At 42.4% G+C, this 25756-nt stretch overlaps 1 protein-coding gene across 10 annotated transcripts in view; it reads right to left on the reverse strand.

The window, feature by feature from the left end:
* Positions 1 to 25756, reverse strand: part of SGCD (sarcoglycan delta) — a 492080-nt gene that overhangs the window by 276624 nt on the left and 189700 nt on the right. The window lies entirely within an intron of this gene.

Below are 25756 nucleotides of genomic sequence, written 5' to 3' on the forward strand. Positions count from 1 at the left end.
GGGGGAAAGGGCTGGCTGCCCGATATCTCGATGTCTCTTGGGGCTCCGCCACCCTTCCATCCTCGAAGCCCCCCCCCGAAGCTGTCTGTCCAGGCCCCAGGCCTTACCGCATGGCTGGCCCCTCCCCCGCCCAGCAGCAGCGGGCCGGGCGAGGGAGAGATCTGACCTCCTCGCCCGCTGAAGTCCAAAAAGAGGGAGTGCCAGGGCAGTGCCTTGCTTTTAACCCCTGTGTATTCTCGGAGGTGTGTCCAAACCCCACTGGCTACACCAGGTGTCAGTATGAAACCCAAAACCTTCATTGGTTTGACCACAGCTTCCCAGAATTCCCACTCCTTCCGGGTCAAACCATGACACACATAAATGAAAAGGTGCTGGTACCATATGCTGGAATGCAGGTGGATCTCCAAGAAGTCAATCAATCTGATGTTCAGGATGTACCAGTGCCTGCAACGTGCATCAGTCTCGAGGCCAAAATGAAAATAACAGATCTCAGTGAAGGCAGTGCCTGTAGCCACAGCCCTTTCCCACTTTCACTGGTTAGATGCTCTTCAACCTCCCTCATTTCCCTGCAGGGAATATCTGCCCCCCTTGTGCTGCTCAACACCTCCACAGTGGCTCAGTGCCCTCAACAACACGTTAAGATGGGAAAAATGTGCATCGAGCCAAAGTCACACTGAGCTTGGAACGTCCTCAGCTGCCAAAAGCAAGTGAATGCATGTCCTGCTAGGTGCACAAAAAAGAGGAGAGGAACAAGAGCCACATGCAAGAGGAAGGATAAGACCAATGTTAAATGGGAAGATCCCTCCCATACACAAGCAAATAAACTTTCATGCATTATTCAGAGACTGTGCAGTCAGTGACGGGTACATCTCTTCTAGAAAGGAAAAAAAAACATTCAATGTTCCAATGTTCTCTCAGCTTCAAAACTGCAGCATTGCCCCAGGGTAAAGATCCAGGGAAGCAGCAGAGGGGTGAGGCCAGTTAACAAGTGAAACAGCACAAGAAGGGTTTAAGGTTTTATTTTTTTTAGAGGCCAGATACTTGTCCAAGGAATCGTTACACAGAACTGGGTCTAGGTTTGAAAACTGTGCTTAGTATCTAGAATATGTTAAACAAAAAAGGAGTGGGAGGAAGGAATTCTTAGCATAACAAGTTACCACAGCCACACTTAAAAGAAAGCAATCCACAATTCAAGAATTATTCAATTTCTCAATACTGTCCCATTAAACCAAACCTTTGCTGGACACTCCCTTACTATAATTTATTAATCCCACCCCCCACAAACAGCACTCTGCAGTTTCTTCATGCACAACCCAAGCAACACTAATAAGAACCTGTAAAGGGTCAGGAGAAAGCCCTAAGCCAGAGCTCTGGCAGCAATCCAAGCTGGAAAAGACACTGACTGTGCACAACAGCAAGTGAAGACAGCTTTTCCCCAAAGTGATATTTTAATTCAGAAAAGAACCTTCACTAATCTTAGGGTTTATTATTATCTGTGCAGCAAATGGGACTGCAGTTGGTCTACATAAAGCATTAGTTTCCTACAGGGCATTTTAGACTGTAAATGATAAAGGACCAGACCTAAACCAGAAGTCTGCTGGAACTCTGCTCTTGCCTTTAATTTGATTTAAGCATGCCAAAAGGCAGGGAATGAAAGTGCAGCACTAACAAAAAGGCCTTGGTGGAACACAGGGTGCAGGAGGGATCCCCTCGGGCTGGGATCTATGTGAGGACCTGAATCTGCACCAGACCTCCCTCCTTCCCTCCTGCACTGAGCCCTGAGCACTGACTGGGACTCTGGGAGATGCAGCAGCATCTTCAGCAAGCTGAAAACACAGCACACTGTCAGTGGAGCCATCAGATGAAGGATAACTGTGCATGCAACACATCTCATGGGAATGCAGGGCGTAACTCAGTAGGGAGCTTTGCTCTCTGTGTATTCCTCTCCTCATGATGTTTTCCTGTGTTCCTACAGTTACCGGCACAATTCATTCTCTAATGGAAGGGGTTTGGCTTTGCCAATAACCAGCTCTGGGCAAGGCCTCTTCTCCACAAACTCCCCCCCAGACATTGCAAGGGCAGCGAGCATCTCTGAGTGTGCCAGGACAAGAACTGGCACAAGGAAACAAAAATCATTGTCATGGATGGCAGTACGACAGAAAGCGCAGTAAATGCACTAGGAAAAGTACTCTACCATACAATCATAAATAAGTACAATTAGCAATACATATAATTTCCAACTCCTCACAGGCTGAGACATTAAATACAAGGATGATGCACACACACACTGAGTTCTGAAACTCAGTAGTCACAGGGTTAAAAAGGACTGCAAGCTTGGTATAAACCCAGCCTGATCTTCCACTGTGGCACACATCCCACACCACTTCCCTCCCAGCCCTCCACTCAAAGATATGCATTACAAAAGAGATTTCCTCCAAAGCTCTTCCTGTGATGAGCTTTACTGAAGAAAAGTGGAGAATCTAAAAGAAAGATAAAAGCAAAGGGATGTGGGTTAGAAGAGGTCAAAACCAGGCACCACATACTGTCACTGGGTTCACAGGAATGCTTCATTATTAGGCATTTTTCTTCTCTTCCCCATCTGCACTATAGAGAAAGTCTTTTTCCAAAATGCTCAAAGGTATCAATAATGAATTTAAAACATATGAAATACAGTTAAAACACATTTTTGAGCCATTTAGAACTGAAAGCAGAGTGCCATAGAGTAGCCATCATTAGGAAAATGGTCTGCTTAAAGAAGTTTTCTCACATATGAAGGGGACTGTGAAGTCTTTAAGAGTCTAAAAATATTTTTATAGAACTTACCACGTAGGAACCTGGCTAGGTGGGAATTTTACAAAACGCGCTCTTTCAACCTGAGATGTGTGAGCTGTACCTACAGGCTCTTCAGTTAATGTTCTCATCAACTGAACTACAATTAAATCCATACATTGATACCTAGTGGCTGAAGTGGAGGTGAACTGCAAAAACTGTTCCCCTCTGGGCTGATGATGGCTAACACAAAAGCTGGTTATCCTTCCTAAAGACTGCCACTCTGCCTTCAGGGCCTGCAATTCTCCTTTCTTTAGGAGAGAGCAGCTGTTCTACTTGGGATTCCAGTGTGAGTGAGCAGACTCCCTCTATTTCTGACTCTCCTTTTTAAGGATGGGTCAGAACTGCAGCAAACTCCCTGAACACTCTTCCCTGGGAAACTTTGCCAGGATTCAGCCCTCTTGCTCTGGAGGAGATCCAGCCAGGTGTCTCATCCTCAGGCAATCTGCTCAGCTCTGACTCAGGGAGCGAGCTCACCCAAAATTCTGCACCCAGGGAAACCGGTGAGACTCAGAGCTCTGCAGCACCACTGTGAATTTGGAAATAGATTCAAGCAGCAGCTCAGAGCCAAGTTTTCAGCTTGTGGTATGTGCATCATGACTGCCTTCCCGTTAATCCAGACATGCACCCCTAAACCAGCCTGCACAGAACACCCTGAGCACCAGAGATGGCAAATCCCCCACGGGCACTGGGTCGTGCCATGGCTGATCACCTGCCTGGCACAGAGCGCTGCCAGCTCGTCACCATCCTGACTTTACTTGGCACTGGGCACACCTGCATTAACCACAGTCAAACCCAAATTATTGACAAAATATAAGAATAAAAATTTACAATCTGACTCTCAGTCTTTGATACCAGCTACTGCACAAATTCTGCCCATCTGACAAATCCAGATATTTCACCAGGAGTTCAAAAATTAACCCATGTTTTCATCTGAGGAGAGTCTTACACAGGAAGAAAGTATCATAACATATAATTTTTCCCAGAGAAATTCTCTGAAAGACCAAACCCTTATGGATAAACAACAGTTAACATACAAATTACACAAACAATGAGGAGGAGCACAATGTACTTACTGAAATTAAATGTACCTGCACTCTGGGTATAAATCCAGCACCAGCTATTTGAAACTCCCTATATTAAATTTTATTCATTAAATTGAAACTAAGATTATGCTGATAAAATGCCAGAGTGCCTCTGTACTCCCCAGCAACAATACTGGTGATAATTCCTGTTGCTCCTTGGCTAAATTCAGTATCCTTGTGTTTTATTGCAGCTGCACCAGACCCTTCACCTAGCCAAGTTTGCTCTGCCAGTTGGCATTATGATCCCTCCAAAAATAAACATACTTGCAGTTATGCTCTCTTGGCTCAAGAATGTCCATTTCTCTTCAGTTTATGATCAGTGTAGTTGCTAACACACTGCCAGTTGTCCTGAGCCTCCCCACAGGGTACAGACAGGCAATGAATAATTGCAAGGATGGGAATGTCTTCCCCTTCCCTTTTTTTTAAATGCTCCTTTTGGACATATTTCTTCATGGCATTGGTTTAAGCAGACGGTGGATGTGTTTTAGAACACTGTGTCCTGTCTTCAGCAGAAATGATAAACCCAACAGCAGAAATGCCCAGTGACTTTTTCTGGTCTGTCTGGTGTAAAATATATGGGTGCTTGGATTTAAAAGACATACCCAACTTCCCACCTGAGATGTAAGTTTCTGAAGATCCTCTCCTGCCTGGATATTGTGCCTTTGGACTCCTACAGCTCAAATCCTCAGCAGTGCTCAGGATCACAGCTTGTTTTTAAGTGCTACTACCACAAACACTACATAGGAGTCATCTAAGCCATGTTTCATCTCCTAAGCACTGAGGCAACTTTGGGTAGCACAGAGTGTTCAGTTTCATGTAGTTCTCATTAAACAGATGGGGTCAAACCACAGAAACACAGTAGAAGGCATTCCAAACACACCAACTTGCTAAATGGAATGTTCATGTTAAATAAAACAACTAAACAAGCAGTACAGAAAAGAGAAACGCAGGAAAGCATGAAGGAACCACCATCAAGTGTGTAAAGTGATTAAGATGAGGAGGAAGAGCAGCTGGTCCCCGTGTGCACCAATGATTAGACAAGAACAACTGGTTTAATTTGTAGCAATACAAATACAAGTTCACTGATAAACAGAAGAAGGAATAGTTTGATCTGTTTGGTATTGAGCACAGACATGCTAAGGCTTTTGCTAGTCTGATTCTTAGTCTTCAACACATTCAAGGAGAGAGTTTTTTTAACCAAACATTACTTCCCAGAAATGTTGACCACTCAGCCCTAGTGCAGTGATGATGACAATAAACAGCCATTTATTTTGAAACAACTTCAGGAGCAGTTTTACTTCACGGTTCAGCTGAAGATTATGAAATACACTTTCACACAGGAAATAAGTATGGCTTGGAGACAAAACAGATAACCTGCTGCACTCCTCTCTCAGACTTCTCCAGGCAGGGGATCCATCTGAGCCATCCATATTGCTGAGGCTCTCAATATTGGCCCTGTGCTAGTGGCTCGCTCCCTGTGGCACAGCAGAACCCGCACAGACACCCAGACACTGCTGACTCTGCCAGATGCCTCTGCAGAGAGGCACAGCCCGAGGAGCAAGCACACAGCACAAGAAGGAATTGCTTTTTGCAAGTGTGATAGCACTGATGTAAATTCCAAAATGAGCTTCCGCCGCATCTTCTTTCTCCCAATACACCTAGTGCTTCTTCCATCCTCTCACACTTCAAAGCTTCTCAGAGATATACATTTATTTCTTCTCCTTTCCACCCAAGTCTCATTGCCCAGACATGGCTGCATAAATGTGTTCAGATGAAAAAAGGTACAAGATGCTGATGCTTTTGCTTGAACATTACAAGGATTTTTTTTTTTTTTTTTTTTCAGAAAAACAGCACATGAGATAGCAGGCCAGATGCTTCTCCAGACCTACTGTTGTTTGCCTTCCTCACAGGAAAAACGTTTCAAGAGAGTCTCATTCGAAACAAATATAGAATCCTTTAGGTGGCAAAAGATCCTTAAGATTATCTAGTCCAACCATTAACCCAGCACTGCGAAGTTAGTTCAGGATTTGTTAATCAGAAATTCCAAGATAAATATAATTTTGCCTTGAAACGACAGGTAACAACCAGTATTAATAAAATCTAGGAAACCCAAGTGTGCCAAACAGTTGTCTGGGTTGTTGAATTACTTTCTGAGCTTTTAATGACTTGAATTTCCAAACACAGCTTCTTCAAAAGAGGATAGAGAACAACATCATCACTTTAATTTGCAGGCTAGGTAGGTAATACACGATAATATCATAATACTTCAACTAACATTTGACTTCCCTTGTTTAATAAGAAAGAAAAGCAAACTGTTAAGGATGTAAATATCATATTCATTTGTGCTTCTCTGAACCATTTCCTTACAGCATCATCAAGCCCTGAAGAGAAGATCCAGCAGCCCACTTGTTGCCACTGCTCTTCCTTATATAAATCATAATATGTTTTTATATGATTACAGAATTCAGTCTTAGCACGACCAGGAAGTAATAAAACAGACATTTAAGTGAAATTATTTATTGGTGACTTCAAGGGACTCACAACCTAGCACTGAATATAGGTTTTATCACTGAAATGCAGGCAGTAAAGAGAATTACTCAGAAAAAAACAAAACAAAAAACTCACAAACATGGAATATTTTTTTCTGGACTGGGGAGGGGCACAAAGGTCTAATGCAGAAGCTTTCAAGCATTGATCTGAAAATAGAGTAACTTTTTCCTAAAGTTCTGGCTTTATACCATGCCTCATATATACTTCCTGTATTTACCTCTTACCTAAACCACAAATCAACTATTAACCAAGCTAAAAAACTACCAAACTTTTAATGGAATACATTATTTAATGCAGAAATATCTCAAAGGACAAAATCCTGCCAAAACCCACAGTGTTACAGAGAATGAAAGACCAAAAATAATTTGTATGAGACAAGTGCAGCTCACAACGACAAATCACATTAGCTGTTGGCTTTTCAGCCAAAGAACACCTGAGCCATCGTATTTTCAGCCTTAATCCTCTTAAATTTTTAAAATAATATAATAGTTATGCTTGATCTAAGTTAATTAAGTCCTTAATTAAGCAAGAATCCCTGACAAATCACTGTTATATGTAAAGGAACGACCATGTGAGACAATTTGACATTTTTCAGAACCATCACTTCTCAAGTCTCTATTCAAGCAACACTACTGCTTCAAGAAGCCATGAAATACTTTGAGAGTGGATGGCTTCAGGGCAGCAGGAAAGGTTATCTGGAGTGCAGTTCCACACATCAGTACTGAGGAGTTTCAGTCTGTCCATCACTCACAAGTCAGAAGCTCCTTTGATGCAGCACAGGATATTAATTTGGTATCTCCTCATATGGCCCAGGTGACACAGGACATCCCAAACTCATTTAATTTAACTCTACAGCCCAAACAGGAGTCACAGTCAGAGCACCAACACAGCTGAGTAGTATTAAAAAGTATTCCCAAACACAGAAGTGCTCACATGCTTGCTCAGGAAAGCTGAAAACAACCATTTTCATTGCTGAGCAGCATTTTCAATTAATAGCTTCATTTTCCCCATCTATGAGCAGAGGATTTGCTGGCTTAGCTCCCATTAATGCCAATAGGGTTGGACCTACAAATCCCCACCTGAGGTGGAATACTGGCATTCCTACTGCAGCACATTTTCCCTGAAGTTAAAGCAGAGCAATTCACTTTAGTTAACCTCTGCCCATTTTGCTCACTTCCAGGAGCTTTAACTGTAAACCTTGAAAATGACAAGCATTACTTTGAGAAGAAAATACATTATTTTGCTTTTTTTGGTTTTTAATCAACAAGCACGGCCATCCCAATAGACCAATCATAAACCTATTCAAATAAGAAAACAAGTTTTAATACTAAAGTACACAGATAAGTCAAATACAGCTTATAGATCAAATTTTGAGATGAAGCCCTTTGCATTCCAAATAGAACAAATATTCCACTAGTTTCTGTGCTTATTCCCTAAGCATTTAAGCAGCAGCTCAGAGCCAATACCACCCATACCACTTTGTTTTAAGACAAAAACTTAAGCTGATGCTTCTGAAAGGTAGATTAGGCAACAAGAGGTATCAGCAAAAATAAAAATAAAGATATATTATTATATATTATATGGGTAAAAATAAAGATATAAATTAAATACTAAAGTATTCTGGTCCCAGTCAAACAAGTCAGCTTGCAGTTTCAGCTGTGCTCCAGGTCACTCTGAAGTTCACTATGGGCTGGGTAATTGTCTGGTACAGACCATAGGCAGCAAAACATATAAACAGTAGAGGCAAAATCCCAAAAACCAGTTCATTACTACTAAAAGCTTCAATTGGAATACATCTAATGAAAAACTGGGGGTTCACATCACTCAAACAAAAAATGAAGAAGTGTGGACACCGGGATGGGCAAAAATTGGTATCAACGTCATCACATGGGGAAAAACTTCCCCTGAACAGCAACTCAGTGAGCTGGAACTCGGCTGCTGGGCAAGTCAGGAGGCCAAGGAGGACCAGCCCAGTGTGAGCTGAGAGCCAGGCTGGGCTCCCTGGGGCTCTGCCTGCAGCAGCCGTGGGGCAGGGGTCCCACCGGGACAGCCTGTCAGAACAACGCCTGGAACATTTGGGACTTCCACTTGCACAAGTCTTTTCTATGCTAATGACTTCCTACAGGTGTTCTGAAATGTTTTAACTGCTCTGGTTTGATTCAGCAAGACACTGATGGTGTGATTTGATTTTGAACTCACCCAGGACCTTCCTGGACATCCAGCAGCAATAGGATACTGAGAAGCAAATTCCTGTCCTCCCCAGGAAAACAGGACAGGATGAAAGATGGGACCAGTGGTGGCACAAGAGCACCTGTTTTGGCTGCACCTGCTTCACACCTGCTTCCTGGAAAAGGGAATTTCCATTCTGCACAAAACCTTGCCATTTTGAACTGACTTTTCAAACCAAGCAAGAAGAAAAGGTCAACATTTCTATAAACCAGAATGTTTTTAACGTTGATTCAGAAGTATTGACATCTCCCTAACAATATCAAAACAATCTCGAACATAAATGTGGTACTGAATAATAAATCAGAAAGTCAAAAGGAAGTCAAGCATAAAAGCAACACACATATAAACATCCCCCCAATCAAAACAAGGGCTGAGCATGACATGTGCCCCCAAAATGCTTGACTGCCCACACAGCTGCATTTTCATCAGGCTCCTACTTATTTCTTCTCCATTTCCTTCCTCACTCTGCTATTTGTTCATGGCCTGGCCTTATATTTTGTTCATAATGCAGTGATGCTCAGCCTTTAAAACCCAACTGTCCTATTACTGAAATGTAATACTCTCCTCCAGAATAATTCACACCTCTCCTTCCAGTTTTACTATTTCCTTACATAATACATCATTAAAACTAAGTGTCATAAAGTTGTTTGGGTTCTTTTATGCAGAACAAAGGTGGTCAGAGAATATCAGACAGTAAGAAATGCAGCCATCATCCTCCTCCCTGTTCCACATGCACAATCTTCCTTTTAACGTGACTGACATGCAATGGCTCAATGCAACACAACTTTTGTGTACAGCTAATACAGATGGGAAGAAATGAGCAGGCTTTTGGGTTCTGCATGCCTTCACCAGACATTTGAGCTGAGTATCATCAGGCTCTATGGCTCTTAATAAAGGACAATGAAGTTATCAATTGAGGGTAATTAAGACATCAATTTAAAAAATCTAAGAAAAGCATTGCAAGACTGAATGAGGGAGGATTAGAGTGAACAGAAAAGAAAGGGAGAAAATGTGAGATCAATAAGCCTGTGAAGGACAATGCCATAACACAACAGCTGATGAATAGCAGAAGCCTCTGGGACCAGTGATATCACAGGAGTCACTGCCTTTCCCTGCTATCAGTGACAACCTCGGTGTGATGTGTTGAGGTGACTTGTGGCACACTAGGCAGGAGAGTTACAAATTAAATAAGAAGCTCCTAAAGGCTCACAGCCTTTTTTTCAAGTGTGCCCAGTGAAGCTGATGAAGGCGCTCAGATGCAGTCAGTGCAGCAGAACCAAATCAGCCCAACACAGTCAAGGCATAGAAAACAACATTTTAGACTTCTCACATAAAGCAACATTTTTGTTCCCCAAGAAAAACTTCCAATGGGTCTTATTAAGGACTTGAAATAAGGGAAGGATTTTTTTTTTCACTTTGCAAATACAAGTCCACTGAAGCTGAGGAAGAAACCAATCACAAGCTTGACTGCATGTGTTTCAGCACAGATGATCTTTCACACTACATTTACACCACTGCTGTCCCCACAGGGACACCACTGCTGCCTGACTGCCTACCTTCCCTCCACACCTCCAGGAGTTAATGAATCTTTCACACGGTGAGATTTTCTGGAAAAGTTAAGTAAGAAATTCTTCAGGGTAGAAGGAATAAGTTGTTACAATAACAAGTAATTTACTATCTCAATGCTATGCATACTGTATCATCTTATTTGTATTTCACAGTTAATCTCCCAGCTCACAAAAGTTTTATCGGATTGGAGGCATGTGCTGTATTCCCCTTTATAAAATTTTACAGTCCCTTGCTATTCTCAGGGCTTGTTTTATAGGCACAATTTGCTGCTTTAATCTCACCCAATTGTCATATTCTAAATCACGGTGTATAAAAATGTCTTAAAAGGAGAGATGCGCTGAAGGGTAGTACTTAATTACACTTACTGCCTGATTTAAATGTTATCTGTGCTCTGCCAAGTGCCAGGCACAGAGTAACCCAGCAGAGCAAATCTGCATAAACCGATACAAGTCATTATTGGGCTTTTAATAGCAACCCTGTTCTCCTGTGCAGCATTCTGATGAAGGTGTGTTCCTCCTCCTCCTATCATATTAGCTCACAAGAAAATTAAGGAAGGAGGTTGAAGAACTGGTAATTGGGAAGGTCTTTCCAGTCACTCTTTGCTAACTTATTTATTTTTATCTCCTTGCAGAAATCTTTGTAAAGACAATTTCGCTGGTCACCTTCATGAGTCTAATGTGTCCTAATGGAACTGAAAAGCAGAGTGCATAAAGCAAACAGAAAATCCATTTGTTCAATGGTTTCCTATTCCTTTTATAGCACTTCCACTCCAGAAGAGCTTCTCTTTACACTCACTCCCTCCACTTCCTAGGAATCAAACAAACAAAACTGAAAATACAACCAAAATTTCAGGCAATTCATGTTGTGATTTTTGACTTCCTCCTTCCCCACCCAAGTGAGCACAGCAAGGGACTGATTTGCCTCTGCACTAACTACATTAGACATGCAGTTAAATTCTCTGGCTCAGGGGAGCAGAAACACAGCTTACAGTACATCATATCTAAATACTTTCTACTTCATGCTCCAATCCCTGCTCCTACCACACACCAGAGAGCTCAATGCAGGCCCACTTTAGCAAGATCACTCTGAACTTAAAGGAAAGCAAGAGAGTGACCTTTTTTGCCTAGATTCATTTTATTTAATGAACCAGTGGAGGCAGAGTAAGTACTACACCTCTCACTGATCTACCCAGCAGCTTTATTTCTGGCCCATACCACCAGCATAAATTCAATTTCACTATTTATTTTTTTTGTTGTCCCCTTGAGTGTGCTGTGCTCATGGTCCAACAGTGCCAGTCTAGAAGGGACTAAAGCACAGCTTTGTGCCAAGTGCCCTGCAAGTCACTGTGAAAGGACATCACTGAGTCAATCCCAAACACTCAGCAGCTTTCTATTCAAATGGCATTTCCAACTCTGCACACATTTCAAACCATGCCAGAGCAGTCACAGTTATGCACAGCTACTCCTTGCCCATCTATGTAGCCTGGTTCCAATCATGAGATGTCAGCATTGTTTCATGCAAGATAAACTCCAACACTGTCCCTTAGGAACCTATGAAATATGTATGTGCCACTGCCACCAGTCACAACTGTGCCACCACTGCCTTTATTTCAGCCTTGGCAAACAAGCAGCTGGCAGGGGGAAGAGACAGAGGGGGAAGAAACCCAATTCAGAATGATTATATATTTTATCCTCTGATTTTAAGCATCTTTTCTAAACCCAAGTGGTGTGAAATACAAAGACCCCTCAGCTTCACAGAGGGCTGAAGCCACAGAATGTCTGGCATGGCAGAAGCTCAGCCATGAGAAGAAACGGGCAAGAGGTGGGTACAGAGCAGCTTTCCCAGCCCAAGGTCATCCCAGACCTAGCAAGAGCCTGGCAGGATGACTCTGCTCTCCAAAGTCCAGCCAGTGGATCCCTGGCAATGTGCCTTCCCTTGGGCAGAACAAGAGGAAGGATATGAGGTGGCCAAAATGCCATGGCATTGGGAAAATGCTGCTCCCAAGAACCTCATCCAGCTCATTTTCACTTAAAATGAAAAGCAGTATTTTCCAGACCACTGGTATCTGAAGCCAAGTGAAGAACTTCACATTTCTCTCAGGGGATCCCACTGCACTTCAGCAGTGATTTCAACAAAAACCTTGATGACAAAAGTATGCAGTCCTCTGCAAGTAATTCAGAGTTAAAGATAGACATAACTCCAAAGGGCCTGAGACAGTTATAAAACCATAGGTTTAGCAGACATGAGTTGCTGATTTCAGTATTTTTCATTATTATACCACATTCCTCCATGGAAAAAGCTCATTGGAATAGCCACAAGTTAAAGTTTCTCTGATGGTAGATTTACCTTGGCACTTCCAGAAACAGCCACTCCTTCACAAGAAGCACACTGGAGAAATGACGCAGCAAACCCACCATATTTCATGGAGGTTACATCACCCTCACAAGAGGACTGGCTCCTCAGGTGGGTCCCCTTCCAACACCCATACCAAGTTTGGGAACTTTGGGACTTCTTCCCATCTCCTGTGAACTCAGCATTTTTTTTTTTCCTTTTTTTCCTTTTTTTTTAAGTAATAACATTACAGGATTAATTACTTAGCAAGGTCTCTATAAACGCATCTACCTTTGAAACCTCTACAAAAGCACGAGTGAAATTCCAGGGATAAACAAACACAAACTCCTTTTAATTAAGCACCGTGCCTCTCTGTGGGGGGTGACAGAGTGAGCAGATGCAGGGGGATTGCCAATTAAGATACAACTTCTTTGATGGGAAGGGTACAGCCACACACAAGAGGAAAAAGGAAAGGAACTTGCCATGCAAGTCATTTTAATTGGCTGCTCAGAGAGATTATGCATTCCCCACATTCGATGCTGCCAAAAAAGTATTACTGATCTAAAATACTAAAGAGCCATCAAAACATGTCCTAAGCTGCTTGTGCCATGTTATTACTAAAGCTACCTGTGCACCTCACTCATCCTGCTTGAGAGGGCTGGAACACAGGGAGATAATTCTCAGGGTTAATTAGACAAAGGAACAGACAACTCTTGGATTTAATTTTCTGTTATTGATCATTATTATTCACTAAACACCAGGCATGCTTAGCAAAAACTTCTTGAAAGGAATGCACAGTTATTTCTAGCCTAAATCAGTTAAAATTCAAACCCATGCAAATAGATAAAATCAACTCCTGAAAATTGCTTGAGCCAGGATGCAAACAGAAAGTGAACCAGAGGATGGACTGGTCACCTTCTGCATAACTTCTATTTATTTGATATTCTAAAATTTTTGGTGTGCTGACTTTTCTGTGATCCTAATGACAGTGCTGTTATTCTCTCAGCTTTGCTACAAAACTTCATTTTAACTTTCACTTCTGTTTTTATCTGGTTTTATTGGAAATGCACATAAGCTTTCACATGGCTTGTTCCACACCTCTGTACCCCTTGGGGAGGGAAAAGAAAGGCAGGAAACTGAGAAATGGCCTGCTCAGGAATCTTGATTTTGCCTCCTTACACACTTGTGTCCCCACTGCAGAGGACAGAGCCCTGTGCAGGGGGAAATTCAGGCACAGGAACCCAGAGCTGCTTTATCTGAGCCTCCTTCCCCTGAACATGACGGCTCTGTCATCCAGGCCGATGCAAACACAAAAGAAGATTGGGATTTCACTATCTCAACTCAAAATAAATGAGTGTGACAGAAAAGGAACTCTTGTCTTTGCAAACAGAAGAAAAGCTCAGCTGCTACTGAGAATGGGATAATCAGAAATGTGTTCCTGCCCAGGCTGCAGAGGTAGGCTGGGGCAGAGGAGCTACTCCCTCCTGGGTCTCTCCAGCAGGCAAGCCAGAAACAACAGCATTACTAAATCTCAGTTATAAACAGCAAAAGCAATCCTGGCTTTTGTGGAAGGACAAAAAAAACCTGAAAAAAAAAAAAAACCCGCACACAAAAACATATCTTTCTTCTCTCTAGAAGTGTGTCAATGCCACCAGCAAGACAAAGACAAAAAGTAAGAGGAAACTCCTGTGACAGATACCCATCCTTCCTCCCTTCAGCTGCTTTCCCTGTGGCAAGTGCTCTGTTTTGGGGCTTCTTGCAATCACTGACCCCACTGCACTGGGGACTTCTCTTCAATGCACACTCACACTGATGTCCACTGACCCCAACCCCTCTCAAACCATAACACTACATGGAGTTCTGCAGTGTCCCCACACCCAAAGCTTCCCCATCTCTCCCACATTATCTACACACACCACTAGTGCAGAGTGCTGGCACGATGCTTATAAAAATACACTGAGGCTGCAGCAGCTTAATAGTACCACCATACTTGGTTATTAATCAGAATGAAATGCCTGAGAATAAAGGAAGTAAGGATATTTAATTTATGAGTGAAAAGGTGAAGGAACCTAATTACAGCTAGGTAATTCCTGCACATGGAAAGTTCATCTCCTGTGACAGGGCTCCCTCATCTAGCAGAGCTCCAGTGTGTGAAAAAGCAAAGCCAGACCTACCAAGGCTCAAATGGAGACAAAATGCAATTTTTCAAGAGAGAGGAAAGTGCTTCCAATCTCAGTTTACTTAGGTATATTTTCCATCACTTGAATCCACTATCCATATCCATTATCACTTACTAGATAATTTTCAAAAAGAAAAATATAAAAACAAGAGAAAGGAATCAGGAAACAGCAAAAGGCAAGCAGAGAGGAGAGGTGGAGAATCAATTCAATCTAGGCAGCTAATTTAAACATGAAGTCAAGAAACTCAATTCCTCACATAGTCAAGAGGAGAGAATCAGGCTCTAAATTCAGAGCTTTGAATCACCCTGTGGCAGCTCTGGTGACTGTATGTGGCCTTGAGGCTCCCAAATTAGATATCCGAACTTGCATGTGTCGACAGCTATTGGCCATGCTGCTTTCAGTAAATGCTAGAGGCATTTGGACACCTAATACTGCTTTTAATTCTTGCTTAATTGTAGTGACAGCAATCTCAAGAGTTTTGTCTCATTTTTGGTGTGTTACAAAAGTACACAATACTCTGGGAACCATCCACAAGCATAAGTTACACATTTACTACCGGCAGCACATTATAGTCATATACTTCATCTTTCAGCCTCTAAAAATAATACAAAGATACATATTTGCTATAAACATGAACAAAGCAAACTTCATGCTGACAGGATGCATACAAGCAAAACCAGAGAGCTTGTTTTAAGGAGAACATCAATACAAATCACATTGTAAAAAACAGTCATCAATCAGATTTTGTAATTCCTTGGCATGTCTATCCTTTGCAACAACTCTTATACTACTGCACAATTAAAAAGAAAGCAAATATCAAATTCTCACCTCTCCCCAACTAACAAACACTCTCAGTTTCTTGAGAAACAGTAATAAAGTTCTGAACTTGCACATAACTCTCACTGAACTTTCATCTGGTACAGTATATTGTCACAAGGCAGAAAATGCAGGTTGGGCTCACATTATCTGTAATGAGACAGACACTCCTTCATTTTAACAAGGTTCCACTGCCAATATCAGCCCTGCTGTGTAAAAAACCTGAGGCAACGATTTTTTATTTATACAAGAGCAATGAAACCCAGCAAGATCAGATGTGATCGAAGGCGCCTTCCAGCACCTGACACACAGTGAATATTCATGCAGCACCTTTAAAAAGCAGCTTACATCCCATCCTGGCAAAGCAGATGCCAGGGCACTGCCCAGCCCTGCCAACAACTGGGCAGGGCAGCCTGGAACAAGAAACTGCTCACACCCATGTGGCCATCAGCCCTGCACACTCCAAAGTGGGAAATCAAGGCATTGCAATGATCAAAATTAGTTCCGTGGTTTCTCCCCAATGAAGCATTTTAATTTTTCTGTAAGACATCACAATTCTGAGGAAGGAAAGCTGGAGGGTTTATTGACACACAGGTGCCAATGTTCTGGGACCTGTCACCCTTCCAAGTCACTGCAGCACCAGCAGGGCTCGAGCACCATGAGCTGTGTGCACAAATAACCCTGCTAACCAAAGTGGGCTCTCTCCATCCCCATGAGTGGAGCAGCAGGAATTTCCTATCAGCTCCCATGCAGCTCCAGGCCTTCTCAGAAGCAGGTGAGCTGTCTTCTCCTGTTCCTCTGAAATGTGCTTCTAACTCACTTCACTCAAGAATGAGTCACACTTCAGGCCTTATTTCTACCAGCCCGTGGTATTTTCACTCTGTGCAAAGGGACAATTAAATCAGTGGTCACATGTATGGGGGATCATAAAGTACAGCACTGGGACAAGAAGTTAGCTCTGAAATTAAATGGAGCAGACCAACACTGGCTGGCTGGAGGCAAAAAATAGTACACTGACAATTGCAGGTTCATCTGTAACCTGAGCTCAGCTGAGCTTCTTGTGATCCACAATTGGCTCTGTTGACTTTCTTTCCATTTCTCTGTCTTTGGGAGTCATCTTAAAACAAACCCATGACTCCCTCGAAGGTGCTGAGAAAAAAACAGAAAAGAAAACATGATTTTGCTCAAGCAATGTCATAGGAGCAGGGCGTGGAGGAAAATATGAAGATCTTCTGCTGGCACCAGCTTAGAGCCTGTGTGATTGGAAAGGGGCCCCATGGAGCTTCCACTCATTTGGAATAAACCCAGGCTTGAATTTCAGGTGCTGCAAGACACAAGCAGCAATGTCACTGGGCTGCCTGAGCTGCACCAGCAGTGACCTGGCACAGCAACGTGGCCAGAGCCACATCCCTCAGTTTTGGGGACACAGCACAAGGGCAGAATGCAGTCTGCACTTGGAAATGACTCCTGCCACCAAGAGCCAAAGAACACGAGGAGCTACTGTCACACTCAGGGCTCTGCCTTCTCAGGACCAAATGACTGGAACTGTGGAAATTTTATTCCTTTTGGGTGCCACAACCCTAAAATGGCTCAGGACTGAGAACCCAGCTGCTTCATGAACGACAAAAGCTTTTCACTTTTAACTGCAAGTGAAGCACAGCAAATCCCAGACAGAATGGAAGGCAGAACAACAAAATTAAGTGGAAACATCATTGAATTTTATGTCCAGGTCCTCCACTGACTGGCTGTTTCAATTTTATCACAAGATTTTGAGGCTATTACAGGAGCCTCACAAAACAGGTAGCCCAGGATTTTTCTTTAAGAGGCAGTACATTCATCTACAACAAATGACCGTTTTAAGTGCAAGGTCACTATAGAGGACCAGAGAGAAGATTCTTGATGAGACAAAATTTGGAGACCGTGCTGATCTACACCTGACAGGCCTGTAAGCCATGGATTTCCCCAGCCTTTGGTGAAGATGAAGACTGTTTAGTGAGTAAATGCTTTCTCCTGCCACAGTGGAGAGGGCTGGCAGCTCCCTCAGCCCTGGCACAGGGTCACAGGTACCCACCACAACCTGGTGCTTCAGGAGAGACCCACAGTGCAAAACAAAAATGCAAAACAAAATAGATCCTGCAGTGCCAGCCAGCCCTTCTTGAGGTGGCTGTTTACAAGGGCTGCAGCTTTCTCCTACGGCTTTTCATTACAAGACTTCATATATATATTGCAGATTCTCCTGCTGAGAATATAGATAAGCTTCTAGCATTAAATTTTCTATAAAACAGAGTCACAATCCAAGGCTAGTGACAAATGCTGGCGTCAGAAGCCTGCAGTAATGGCATTCTGTTAGGGTTTTGTAGAGAAATGAACAGAGAGTAAAACAAAAGTATCTTTCCAACTTGTAAATTTATTTCTGGAACCTTTAAAATGTGAAATTAAAGTTCCTTTTGTGGGCACACAGCCCTGTGTCTTGATAATTGTATATACAAGAAAGGCTTAAAACTGTAATACAACATTTGGTTTCAGTCCACATTAGTTCTAGTGTTTGATTTATTCCTTGCAATAAATAGATTAAAGCTTATTAGCATTGATAAAGTCGATCTTGTAAACCCCAGGGCGCCGCTTTGAAAATTTCCATGGTGAAATGTGGCAGTGTCACACAGTGTAACATGATAACACTGTGGGGATGTGGCAGTGATGCCCATGCCTTGTTCCCATGATTTCTGATCCTGATCCCAAAGCTCTGAACAAAGCTGTAACCTTACAGTACATAGAGGGACAAAACCTCACAAAAAATATAATACTCACAAAATCTCACACAAAAAACATACTCCACTTCGATGTCTTCCCACAGTTGAACATTTCATTAAAAAGCCAAATGTTCAAAGATACAGACCACTGAGTTTATCTTCAATTCAAGAAGAGTCGATAGAAAATATAATAAAGAATTGAACAAGTGGGTGCATGATATACCTGGAAAGAGTCAGATATTTTGCAGGGAGCAGTCATGCACAACAATCTGTCAGAATTCCCTGAAGGAGTTAACAAGGGACATGGTCTGCAGGGACATGCAGGTGGCTGATGGAGTACACAGGGCTTTTCCCAAATCCTTCAGCAAACAGTCTCAAGGAATCTTAAGAAAAGATTCTTTAAAAAGGTAGGCTATGGTGGGGGAGAAAACAAGGGCATCTTATGGATCATCAACTGGAAGGGGAAAAAAAAGGAAATAATACATTATTTGGAAATAAGGAAATAACACATCACCTCATCATCTCTGCTAAGACCTGTACTGGTTCAAATACCTGCTACTGGTCTGAGAAAGGGACAGGGAGGCAATGAAATGCCAAGCTTTGCTGAAAAGACAGAACAATTAGGAGTAGGTAAAATTACAACTGACGTGAAAGCTGCAGAAGAGTCTCAAGACACTGGGATTGGAGAGCAAAATGACAGCATAAATTAAATGTTAATAAATGCAAAATATTGCACTGAAATAAAGGAGTATTACTGTCCACATAGACTGACAGACTCTGAATTAGCTGTTCTAATGCAGAAAAGAGATGTAGTCACTACAGACAACTTTCTGGAAACATCAGCTCAGCAGCAACTCAAAAATAATAAGCAAATAATTTTGGAACTTCTAGAGAAAGGTATCATGGCTGAAATACAAAACACCATGTCAAAAACTCATGATTTATCTGCATTTCAAAACTCATCTATTTCTGCTTATGTCACCTTTAAAAGAAAACATATAAAGACATCATATGATGCGATGGATCAGAAGACCAAAATTACTTCTGAACAGTGAAAAGCTTCACTTTGCTAAGAATGAAACAGAAGCAGGAGTATATTGGGACTCTACAGCCTGAAGAAGAGCCAACCCACCCAGGTGTGATCCATACCACACACAGCAGGCTGGGCTACATGAGCCTTTAGTCTGACCACCTGCATTGCTCTTATTTTCCTGTGAGGCAGAACACACAGAGAGCACAATTTCTACTTCCCTGTGAAGTGTTAGCAGGATAAGCCAGGGCATGTTTAGATAAATTGTATTAATTGGGCTGTGATCTGCAAGAGACTTCTCTCATTTCCACCTGCCCTGGAAGCAAAGACATTTAATAAGACGTTGACCATTCAGCTCACAATGTGCTATAAAATTTTACCTTTGGTCTTATTAGAGTAACAAATGGGAAATATCATACAAGGCTTGAAATTATGGAGTAGATTAGACTCAAATTGCTTCATAAGTTAGAGAAGAAAAAACACCCTCCAGAGCAATCTCCTATCCCAAAAAGGGCAGGCTCAAGATAGCTGAACACTGTATTTTCTATTTCCATATGAAAAGCTGCACATTCTGGTTTTTGCCTTCACAAGCTGAGGCAAAAAACAACTTTTGTGTATAAAGAGTATACATAAGCACAGCACTGAACACCTAAAATACCAGATAATAGGTTCAGGTTGGGTTGGAGCACCCCAGGTCCATTAGGCAATTTATGGTGTTGTAACCCAAAGATTCAGGTCCAAACTAGATGAAAAGCCAAATTAAAGCAGATCAGAAGCCTCCCATAAGTAAAGGGAAACAGAAGGGACAAAAAAGAAGTATTTTGATCCCTGTAAGAACATTCTTGCTTAGCACATGAAGACCAAGGGGTTTTGTGCCATTAATGATAAAACTGCCTTTTCCCACATGAAAATCAAATCTTATTTTCCTGAACAAACAATAGGCAAGGATGGAGCCAGCCACATGAGGCAGCTGCTCTGTTCCATCAGCAACACATTCATACCTTGACCCTACCCCTAAAAGCATAATTTCCACCCCCACCATAACTTTTCACACCATGTTCTTGAGTAACCACCAATGCCCAGGATGTAAAATTTGCAGAAATCATTTTTGACTTAGTTCTTTAATATCCTCATACCTCTTAATGCCTCTTCCTCTCTATGAGCCAAAAACAGAATGACAAAAATCCTGGCTTGCTGGACATTCTGATGCTGAGAAAATTCCTACATAGAAACTACTAATTCACAAAATCATCTAAGAAACAATTCTGCTGTTTACGAAACTTCCATGCTTTGTATTATTTTTCACAAGATTCAGCTATTCCCACAAACACCAGTTCAGCCTCACAGGCACTATCCCCCTCCAACCTTTCAGTGAAGGCAGTTCATAACAGGGCTGATGAAAAGAAGAACAATGGAGACATTTAAGTGCACCATTTTTCAATATCTGACTCAATGATAATAACTATAATGTCCTCCATGCCAGTAATAAGACAACTGTTAAACACGATACTTAAAGTCATTCACCTCTGACTTCACAAAGCTCTTTCAGGAAATACCTGTTTCCAGAAAACTTCATTACTGTAACACTCAGGAATCAGTGTGCAGGTGCTTTTTCCCTAAACCAATAAAATACCCACCCTCAAGATTACTTTCAAATAGAGAAATTAAACATGCAATGGTGTATAACATCAGCCTGCATAAGGCCAGATCCCCCAGCCTGGGACGTGGAATTCAGAAGCACCTATTCTTCAGCAGAAGCCAGACAGAAAGAGGGGGAACAAAGAAAAGAGGAGAAAACAAAGAGGAAAAATATCTAACAGATTTGGTTTTCAGACAATTCAACCAACACTTCAAATCTTTTATTCACTACTTCAAAAATCATCATCTGTAGGTAATTAATTATTGCATGCCTGACTTCACTCTCAGTATTTTCACTGACACCAGTGGCAGTAGGATTGGCCTATTCCCTGTTAGCTAACTCAAACCAGTAACTGGCTCTTGAATATCTTGTTCAGATCTATCTTCTTTTAAGTATCCATTTCTGGCAGAGCATAAAATAATCAACCTATCAAAGCACTGCAGTTTCATCATTACCCCCCCAAATTAATCATGCTTCAGTACATGCAAGGCAAGCCTTCTGCAGCACTCTGGTAAGCAGGAACAGATAAAAGTGGATTTCCCAGTGTCCCTACTGAAACAGTAATACAGCTAATGATTTCCTGCAAACCACTAGTGCAAGCTCTGTGAAAAAAAACCTGCAAAATAATTCAGCTCTTCAGGGCAACATGTAAGCAGAAAACTGAGCTGTACCCTGTGAGGGCTATGATTCTTCTGTAGTGCAGTCAGGTTAAGTAAGGTAAATTCTTGATTTAAAGAATATTTTGGCTTCGCTTCTTCAAGAAGTCATGTATACTTAAAAATAAAATTTTGAAGTATCTGTGAACTTCAGAAGGTAAAACCGCTAAAATTCAGGGTTACTGTTTTACCTGAGCATGACAGTAACAACAGTGAATTTTATCCTCCTTCAGACAGATAGTACAAGGCAGAAAATCCACTTACATCACATTTATAGCCATAAAATAAGTTGCAAGAGGAGCGAGACTGCCCACGCTGCCACCCAAAAAACGTTTATGGTTTCTGCATAAAGGATTTTATACTTCAAATATAAACAGAGACATTGGCAGGTTATTTTGTACATCATGGAAAGGCTCTCAAACCCCAACCCATGGCTATGCATTCTGTACCTGACCAACTCTCCCTTCAGCTGAAGCTTCATTGCCCAGCTCCACTATCAGATGTCACACTTGCAAAAGCCCAAAAGTCAGAATAAAAACTGAGGTGTTGCTGCAATGTACAGTTTTGAAAGACCAGAAACTTACTGGAGCAAGACAAACTGCACAAGATCCTTCCCCAGGAAGCCAGGCCAGCAGCAGCCCAGCAGCTCCCAGTTAATTAGCTGTTTGCTATGGAGAGAAGAGGCTGGAGGAGGTGCCCAGTGCTGCATCCTCATTTGTGCTTCCCTCTGATCCCTGCTGCAGCAACTCAGTCCCAACTCAGCAGAGCTCATTATCCAGCAGAGACAAACTCTCCTGTGGAGAGAGCTGTTTCTTGGGCTGTTAAACAGCATCAGCTCCACCTGGTCACCCTCTGCCTGCCCTGAGCAGAGCCCATGCAGGTAGGGCTGGAATCAGGGATGGAGCACAGACCTTTCTTCATAGCTGGTTTGGAGGGAAGGGAAGAACATGGAGAGTGAACCCAGAGCTGGCCTTGGTTGGATTTCCAGTGCAGAGGATGGAAAAGCCTTCATCAATTGCTCCTCCCTGGGCGACCAGCACCTCTCAACAGTGCTCCTTCTGCTTTCCTAACAGCACATTCCACATCTGCCTACTAGGCACATTTCCCTGTCTAAAGAGAGTTAAGACCCTGATCCTCACCCCCTGTGGGCTCCTGGCTCATGCTTTAAGAGAACACATTTATTTAGGAAGTGGCCAGAGCAGTCAGGTCATGCCCTTTGATTGTGCAGGGGAAAGTTTGGAGGCTGCTCCTGCCTCTACCAGGGCCCACAGCTTCATCTGCTCCAGCTCCTCAAGCCCTCAGCAAATGGCACCTCATTAATTTCAGCACTGCAGGAGCACTAACACTGAAGAGCACAGCCCCAAAGCTGACCACATCACCCTCAACAGGGAATGAGCCAGGTCTCCACAACACTGATTTGTTCAATCAAATCAAGTTGGTTTCAATCAAAACCAACTTCCCATTGGTTTTGTTCCATTTCATGTTTAGCATCCTGCTTTTATCTGGCAGCTGTTTTCTTATCACATTAAACCGACATCTCTGACAAAAAAACAAATGTCTAATTCTCCTGGATCTCCTCACAATATGCTGCAGGGGAGCAAATCTCTGCTGAGCAATGCTGTCGATTAGCCCGAGGACAGGTTTTGTTCTTTAAACAAGTATCTTTCCCATCCACAAAAAACCAAACAAACAAAAACCCAAACAAACATACAAAACCTCAAACACATTACAAAACCTCAAACATACAAAACCCCAAACAAACATACATAAACCCCAAACAAACATACAAAAACCCCAAACAAACATACAAAAACCCCAAACAAACATACAAAAACCCCAAACAAAACTCCACAACTTTGTCATAATCTCACAATCTTCTGTTCAAACTTCATACCCCCCCCAAAAATAGCAGGCCAGCCCTCCAGCCAGTGGCAGCACTGGCACAGTGCCTGGGAAAGTAATGGAGCTGCACTGATTCATGACAGTTAAAAATCTGACCTGGAGATGAGTCATGGGCTTTACTGGCTGCTTGAATTGCAACTAATTCAAAGGGTTTGGTTTTGGTTTGTTTATCTCTGGATGCGTTGTAAAGCTTCAGTCACTAAAGGTCAATTCCAACATTTCTTCGTAAGTATTTAGGAAAGCTCCTGAATATTTAGGAAGTGCTTGGATGGATGAGATTTTTTTTCAAGCATGCTGCTTCTTGGATTTGGACTCATCTTTTCTATCACAGTCACCCACTCTGCCATCTGAAATAGTCCATTAACCTACACATTGAGGCAGCTACTTTTGATTAAGAGGTGAAAAATCACAGCTTAGCTCCGAGCTTCAAAACAAGAAGAGAAGACAGAAAAAAAAATCAAGCAGGGAGGGAAGATTTGGGACTCTTCTCCCTGCTGTCTGTCAGAGAAATGGCTCTGGCTGTTTCTGGGTGCCTTCAGCATTATGGTCTCTTCTCCCTCTGCTGAGCAATCCAAGCACTACAGAGAGTGACAGAGCCGCCTGCAGCAAGAGGTTCTTCAGTCGTGTCAGGATTACACAGGAACAAACTTTATTTCTCAGGCTCACAGAAGGAAAAAAAAAGCAAGAAATGGGCAGAGAGATGTGCTCAGCCTCCTGCTCCCTCCTTGCCCACAGAGATGTGAACTGAGCCAGGCTGGTGAAAGCTTCTGCTGATGGGCAGAAACCAGAACCTCAGCTGGTGACCCACCAGGGAATCCCCTGGAGAAGGCAGGGAGCTTTTAATTAAATCATTTCCCCTTGCTGCCACACTGCCAAAGAAGAAATGAGACAGACTAACTGCTCACATGGCTTCCCTGCAAGGAGCAGGTGAAGCCACTACAGCAGCATTTCATCTCCTGGGGAGGTCACAGCAAATCTTGGCTCATCCCAACAGTGGGCAGCACATCCCTGGATGTGGCCCAGCACTGCTCTTCTGCACTCCTGGTAATTCTCCAGCACCCAACCTGACAAACCCTATGGCACCAAGAGGGGCAATAATAGGTATATTTCAATCACCAAAAAACTACCAAGCTTACCACTCTGCAATGCATTAGATTCATGGAGTTTTCTGTGCAGCACCACAATCTTAAAAGTATTATTAATTCAAAAAATAAAAATAGCAGAGCTCCAATATCCATATCAGATTCTAGCGTTAAACTGAGTGGCAATCCTGAGATTTTAAAAAGTTTTCACCTCCATGAGGAACCACCATCCTTCCTTGCTAAGCAGAAAAACAGATAATCACCCTAGGGCTCCATCTTTAGTGAAAAATAAAATCCCCTATTTCTCAAAGACAAAAAAAGAAAAACAACCCAATACCAAATCCCTGTTCACTAGCTCTATCCAAATTCACAGCAGCTAAAAATATGTCAGAAATCAAGGTGCAAGTGAAGAAAAGAAAAAAAGAAAAGGCTTAACACCAGGATGGCAAGATTTCAAGCGTGACCCATTGCCTGGTAATGTCAATGGGATCCTTTTGAACTGTTTCCAAACAAGTCAGATACAGCTCACCTGACGTGACTTGTTATGAGAGCAGCTGATGGAGGGAGAGAGGAAGAAGGCAAAGAATTCACAGGGAAAACACACAGGAGCAGGAGTCACAGCAGCCCTTGATCAGGGGTGGGGGAGAGCATACTTTTGCTTCTTTTAAACATTTCCCCCTAAAAAGAAAAACACAGCAGCCTTCCCATAGGATTCATCCTAAACTCAGGCAGGGGGAGAATGTAAAGAGTAGCTGAAACCTTAGAGTTTTCAAGGTTATCTAAGCAGACATTGCAAAGTTCTTTATGGTGTTGAGTAACCTACTGCCCCCCCAAAAGTTAGTTTGTCTTCAAACTACTCCAGGCATATTCAGCAGAAATCTGTTACTAAAATCAATGAGAGACAAGCTGTTAGCTGTACATTGTGCTGGAAAAGCTGCAGATGAAATGCAGAAAGCTCCTATGCTTTCACTCCACATCCAACAAATACAAACATTTTCAGTTACCTCATAAATCAACGTTTGTCATTAAGCTGCACCTAAAGTGCTACCTTGCCCAAACCTCTGGAAAAGCACCGAGGTAGCTGTTAATATTTATTTTTTTTACAATC

The sequence above is a fragment of the Zonotrichia leucophrys genome, chromosome 13 (assembly GCF_028769735.1).
Source record: "Zonotrichia leucophrys gambelii isolate GWCS_2022_RI chromosome 13, RI_Zleu_2.0, whole genome shotgun sequence".
Classification (NCBI taxonomy): domain Eukaryota; kingdom Metazoa; phylum Chordata; class Aves; order Passeriformes; family Passerellidae; genus Zonotrichia; species Zonotrichia leucophrys.